Consider the following 6,627-nt stretch of genomic DNA (forward strand, 5'->3'; position numbering starts at 1 on the left):
ATGCCGGGCCTGTGATGTGCGACGACCGTTCAATGCAATGCAGGCATGCCGACAATTTTGTTGCGCCTGTCAATGTCGCGCCAGCAGTGTGCTACCTGCACTGAGGAATTGCTGCAAGCTTCTTCAAGGAGGCCTGAATCACGAGAAGCTAGCATGAGTGCAAACCTGAATTGCCTAAAGCCAGCATGTGATGTATTAGTTGCTCTGGATCCGTGGAACACATACAGGCCACCAACACTTAAAATAGTACAACACTATTTTATTAAGCTAGAAACTGTTGAACATACTTTCACTGTGGGTTAACATGATGTTAGATTAAACTAAAGACCTATGCCTGTCCTAACCAGTCTATGCACTCAGCACATGGTGAAGATCTGTGCTGTAAGCTGTAAGCTCTGTCCTTCTGAGAGGCTGCATCCCGAATGAGCGGGAAAACTGATGCCCTCTGTCTTTATAGTGAGTGTGCTCTAACTGGTGGTTGGCTGCGGTGTTGTGTGTGTTGATTGGTCTTGCTGTGTGTCCACCAGTGTGTGTGTCTGCACCATGATGCACTGGTGTATATTATGACAGCATGCACCTTTAAGATCGGAGGTATAGTGTGGCTGTAGGAAATGTTGGAAATCATTGAACAAGTCACTCTACTGTGGAACAAGACTGAACAGAGACACAGTACAAGGGAGAGGTGGGGTTATGGTTATTGGATACTGCACTGAAGACCTTGGAGGAGATCTGGGATCACGGGACATTTAAAACCAATGCGCACCTGTCACTTGGATCAGTCAGCTTGCGGTGGTCAATGGCAGGAATCAAAACCCCAAACCTGGATGAAGTGTAGCAATAAATTTTAAAACCCAGATGAGTGCCCCAAGGTCAGTGAGTTCATCTTCAAATGCCATAACCCAGCATCTAGACCACTGGACTCAGACACTGATCAATGCTTCACATCTCACAGTCTCTATCAATCAGGTCTCTTAGCATTTGCTGCACTACACCCTCATCCACCTGGCACCGATGTTACTCTCAAACCAATGTTCCACAGTTTACGAGTCATTCTGACAGTTATTCAACTGTGAAAACCACATCACCCAAACACATTTCACCCACACTCACTGACACACTTTCCTCTCTTTCTTGCTGGGCACAACAGTGCACGACAATCTCCTCATCTCAAAATCTCTTCTGTTTACAAGCTGTAGATGGTGTAAGCATGCACCTCTTGTTTTTCACTCCTCCCCTCACCAGTCCCACATTGGAAATATCACTTGGTCAGGCAGTGGTAGAAGAGCAACAGGTAGTAGAGCAAGAAAACAGTGAAGATGAAGAAATGCCATCACGCGATTTATCATTCGCAGCTGCTAATTCAGATACTGACACCACATATAATATTCAGGATGACATAGTATCTGCAAGGTTAAGAGAGCCCGTTTGTTCGAGCATTTATCTCCAAAATGGTAATGCTGACATCGTACTGATTAACGCCATGACCTGCATGCTCTATATATTTCCAATGGATGTTTACCACATGTACACGGTATACGGTATTCAGCATAACTCACATTGCAGATGGCATTTTAGACTGTTGGGGCATTCATGGTCCCCAAAATATGTGCTCTGCAAGTTCATACCGCCCAAAAAGCAGGGTGTGTTTTGGGCGCGTGTAGTGGGGTGAGATTTAATGGCCTTGTCGCGTCACCGAGCCCAGCACGGGCAGGCCGTTTGATTGCGCTCGCGTTGCATTTCAATGTAGGTGTCGTAAAGCTTTGGCTATGATTTTTCAAAAGTGAACGGAAAATGCCAGATCACCAAACCTGCAGAAGAAACACAGGAAAAATGTCAAATTAACTATTTGCATCTAAATAGCTCTGGACAGATGTTAAAATTACAGAAAGCCATGTGTGGAGATGTGGCCTCAAAACAAAACTGAACAAGTGCAAAATGAATGGAGCTCTCCTCCAGTTAAACCTGCTCCAACCCTTTCATCATCAACCCCCCCTCCCCCCCCCCCCACCACCACCACCCCCACCCCCTCAGGGTATGCCAATGTCAGGTGGTTGCACAAATTATAGTAAATCATATTTTACGAATTAAATTCCAGTCATTTATAGCGCACAGACATCAAATGCATATTAACTAGGTAAATTTGATAATGGCAGGGTATAAAAGTTAACACCGCATTTTTTAATAATGTTGTAATGTCTGTCACCTTTCCTTCACAACATTCTATAAATTTCAGGAGAAAATAGAAAGATGTTGGCGTGGCCCTATTAAAAAGTACCTGAAGTGATGTTTGGCCCTAAGTCGATAAGTTGCAGCTTATTATGTACATACCTTCAAATGTGATTCTCAAGAGCTGATTGATTCCTTGGAAACCAATCAAGGTGAAGTTGAAGAAAGAGAATAAATTCCTGTTAACCTTCTCGCTAATAGTCTACAGATTTGAATCCAGATGACTGACTCAACCGGATGCAGCAAGTCGACTGCAACCTATCGATCATCAGTCTTTTGACTCTCCTGATCTGCAACTAACTATCAACCTTCTGCCAGCTGAAGCTGCCTGAGACATCTTTGAGAGCAGCCTGGGGAGTTTGAGGAGCCAGCCAGAAGTACCACTGCCGTGCGTCTGTCAGTCTTATTCGGAGGCTAACCAGGCAGAGATTCCTCTCAACAGTCCTCGTTCACAGTGTGATATATCTCCATCCAGTTTAACATAATGAAAGAAAATAAAAATTCAAGTGGGAATTAACTCAATTCACTGTGTGCTGCGTCAAACACAAGGCACTACTTTTCAAAAATAAATATCTTGGAAGTATTTTAAGGTTACTATATTCAAAAATAAGTCTCGCTGTGTGGCACCACAGCTTTTCATTTGCATTCCGTTGCACAACGAATGATTAAGCACAGTATAAATATTGCAAAACTGCTCACTTTTTAATGCATTTTTAAAAGAATCCGTGGTGCGAGCATGAGACTTATTGGCAGACCTCGCCAATGTTTAGAAAATAAGGTTTCTGGAAACTTCTTTTCTCCCCTCAGGACATAGGCGAACAGGTGTTAATCCATCTGAAGCACAAGCTGTAATTATTAACCCACATGCCTCTGGTTTAATTTCATAGCCAAAGTGGAAGGTACAACTATTAATCAAGCATTTCACTTCAGGAGGGAAGGCAGCATTGTTGAAGCAGGAGGTGTTAAAGGTCATGGCATAAGACCAAATGATGTGTTACTTCAGTAAATGGAAAACAACATCCAATAGCTACAACAAAACCATGTTTCAGGATCTATTGACTGGCTTCCTGCAATATATTTTTAACCATGTTTGCACAGTATAGTAATCTCATCGCCAACTTCCATTGTCTTTGAACAGTGATTCTTAAACCAAGTTTTGGGTTTAAATTATTAAACATGCAGATTCAATCCTGCTTTAGCCATTAAATTCTCTTTTCAGATAGTTTCTCAGTTGTACAGCGCAGAAAAGATCCTTCAGCCCATGGAGTCTGCGCCGACAATAACTACGCCTAATCTTGCACTAATCCCACTTCCCGACACTTGTCAGATATCCTTGAACGTGATGGTGCTTCAAGTGTCCATCTAAATGCATTTTAAAGGTTGTGAGGTTTCCAGCCTCCACAACCTTCCCAGGCAGTACGTTTCAGATTCCCACCACCCTCTGAGTGAAAATGTTTTTTTCTCAAATCCCCTCGGAATCTCCTGTCCCTCATCCTAAAATTATGCTCCCTTGTGATTGGCCCCTCAATCAAAAGGCTGCTTCCTATTTACCTGGCCAAGCCCCAGAGGCTGCGATCTAAAGGCCGTGTCATACTCCGCGCGGATCTGGATGTATCGGTTAGATAGTGGAAAAGGCCCAAATCGAGATTCGAGTTTGCTATTTCACTGGCCCGCTCCCGATAGCAAGTTCTGGATCTCGCCCAAAGATGACGAGAAAATCACAAACCGCAATTTGCATTCATTTCAATCTCATTAGCGAGATTAAAGACAAATCTAGCAGCGTCGCAGGATCTAACTGGCTCCCCTGCGAGAAATCTCGTGGGTGTCATTTAGTATTCCTTTTCAAAAACGTGATGTTGGTGCATTGGCAGCTGAGGGGGCATGGGGAGGTGAGTACCTATTTCCTTCATGGACATGCAGCTCAAGGGCACCGGAGTTGCGACCCCAGTGCTCGAGGGGGGGGGGGGGGGCATCCCGGGCTGGGAGGGGCGGGGGGAGGTGGTTGGATTTGGTCAGGGAGGCTGAAGTCTTCCATGTCAGGGGTCACCCCAGGGCCGGGACAACATTGGGTGAGGGGGCAGACAGGCCCCTGTGAAAATTATTGCGACAGAGGCTTCACAAGTATCAGGTGAAACATGTTTTAATAGTGCACACAATATACATTTCCAATTCCCCCAGTGACAGATAGTGACCAACCTCCCCCGCTCAGTGCCTCCCAGTGATCACTCAGAGCTGCTCAATCTTCTTCAGCTATTGTCGTCACTGACTGAGCTACACCTTGGACACTATCACTTATGGCGTAGATGTCGTGCACCAAGTCTTCCACTGTGGTTGCCAACCTAGCAGGGCTGGCCTCGGCGCCATGCAGTATCCGCGCCATCTCCTACGCCTGCAGCCTTTGGGACTCCTCCAAGTGACTATGGACTCATTAGAGTGTCGCTGACATTCTCTGAATCTCATGGCCGCACCCTAACGACTGCATGAGGTGCAGGATGGCCTGGTCCAGAGGCATGGCATCTGACGGGGACACAGCTAAGACTTGGGGTCCTGCAGACCACCGACTGCTGACTCCCCTGCCTCCACCTGACCAGCGTCAGCATCTGTGTGGTGCCACCGGATTGTGCCCTAGAAGCCTTTCCACTAATGTTGCCCACGGAGGTAGACACTGGTGGAAGGTACGGATGAAAGCTCTGTTGCATCGATGGTGGTCTCCTCAGAGCTCTCATCCGAGGTGGCCACTTGGGTGGTGGGGTAGTGGGGTGTGTAGTGATCTCTGTATATGTTAATACATGATTAGTTAATGTGCAGTCAGTACAGTCAGATGATCACTCAAGGGCAACACTAACTGTAACTATATAAGGAGTTTCCTGCTCTTTCTTAGTGTTAGTGTGTGTGTATTGCAGCTAGAGGATAGACGTGACCAGCTCAGAGTGTAGTGTATTATATTAATTGTTAATTTAATTTAATCTTAGTTAATTCCTGTATTGAAGTAAAATAACTCACAAGTATATTATTTTGTAACTCAATAAATAATTTGTCATCAACTGGAAGACTTTGACTGTTTATCACCAAGTTAAATACAACTCGGCAAGGCAAATGAGTGATATATATATTACATCTCTGTAATATAACAGGGTGGGGTGGGGGCGATGGCCCAATCCCATCAGGTGAAGATTCTGCACGAGAAGGGACAGGCAGTGAGTGGGAATGAAGGATCATTTTGTCTGACTTGAACAATTCACCTGAGTGAAGGGGCAGTGGCCCCTGACTTCTGTGGCGCATACAAACCTCGCAGTCAGTGACTGTTCAGTCCTCTGTTGCGCTCGTGATTTCCAGGGCCCGTTCTTCATGTTGAGGACTCTGACATTGGGTACTTCGCTACCCCTCATGTCTCGTTCCCTCTTGTAATGGTTAGCTTCTCCTGCGGGCACTGAGATCGGACACTGAGTGTGAGCCACACACTCTATGGATTGGTAGGTGGCATGTGAAGGGCAGTGGAACTGGACATGAAGGGGTGTGCCGGTAGGCTTCAGGGGTTTCTGAAGAACAAGCACAAAGATCGGTGTGGGGATGGTACGAGGTGCCTGATGTGTTGGGTATGCTGGGTCTGCGAGGACTGCGTTTACTGCAGCAGTGAGAGAGACAGGCTTCCAACACTTGAAGAAATGCAACTCGATTTTATTGAACTCTTAACTATCATACATACTTTAACTGTGGGTTGACACGATGCTGACTTGACTGGAGACCTGAGGCTAACCTGACCAGACTATCTTACTACCACATGGTGTATGTTCCAGTTGCTGCTCACGGGCTTTGACTGTCTCAGAGGCTGGATCCCAAGAGAGCGGGAAACTAGTGCCCCTTGGCTTTATAGCGGTCATGTCCTGTCTGGTGATTGGCTGCTGTGTTCTGTGTGTTCACTGGTCATCCTGTGTGTCAATCACTGCCTGTCTGTGCACCATCATATACCTGTGTGTATATTATGACAGTGCCAACCAGCGATTTGTGAGGAGGGGGGAGCTATAAATTTGAGGGGTGGCAGGCAGAACTGATGGCAGGAGAGAGGTAGAGACTTACACTGGCAGTTTCTTGGAGGTGGTTGGTTTCCCCCCGACAGTGGACGGGTGTCCTCCTGTACAAGCTGCTTGCACTCACTGCAGCTGCCACTGCCTCCCAGGCGGCATTGCTGGTCCTGCTGCTGGGCCTCTGACCGCCTCGTGTGAACAGGATGGCCACCTCGCATCCACCGCACCTAAGAGCTTGCCCAGGTGTGCATCACTGAAGCGAGGGTGTGATCTGCGTGCTGCCATTCTCCTTTATTCTGTGTTGACTGTTGTGAGGGAGTGTTTAGAACTTCTCTCTCTGGTTAGCGGTGAGCAGCTGAGGGCGAGTGTGGCGAAT

At 46.5% G+C, this 6,627-nt stretch overlaps 1 long non-coding RNA gene across 1 annotated transcript; it reads right to left on the minus strand.

Moving 5' to 3' along the window:
• Positions 1 to 244: 244 nt before the first annotated feature.
• Positions 245 to 3,006, minus strand: LOC140398819 (uncharacterized). Its single transcript, XR_011937570.1, has 2 exons — positions 2,329 to 3,006; positions 245 to 1,808 (listed from the first exon to the last, which is right to left on the minus strand). It is a non-coding gene; the product is annotated as an uncharacterized lncRNA (long non-coding RNA).
• Positions 3,007 to 6,627: the final 3,621 nt, after the last annotated feature.

Source organism: Scyliorhinus torazame, chromosome 22 (assembly GCF_047496885.1).
Source record: "Scyliorhinus torazame isolate Kashiwa2021f chromosome 22, sScyTor2.1, whole genome shotgun sequence".
In the NCBI taxonomy this organism is placed as follows: Eukaryota; Metazoa; Chordata; class Chondrichthyes; order Carcharhiniformes; family Scyliorhinidae; genus Scyliorhinus; species Scyliorhinus torazame.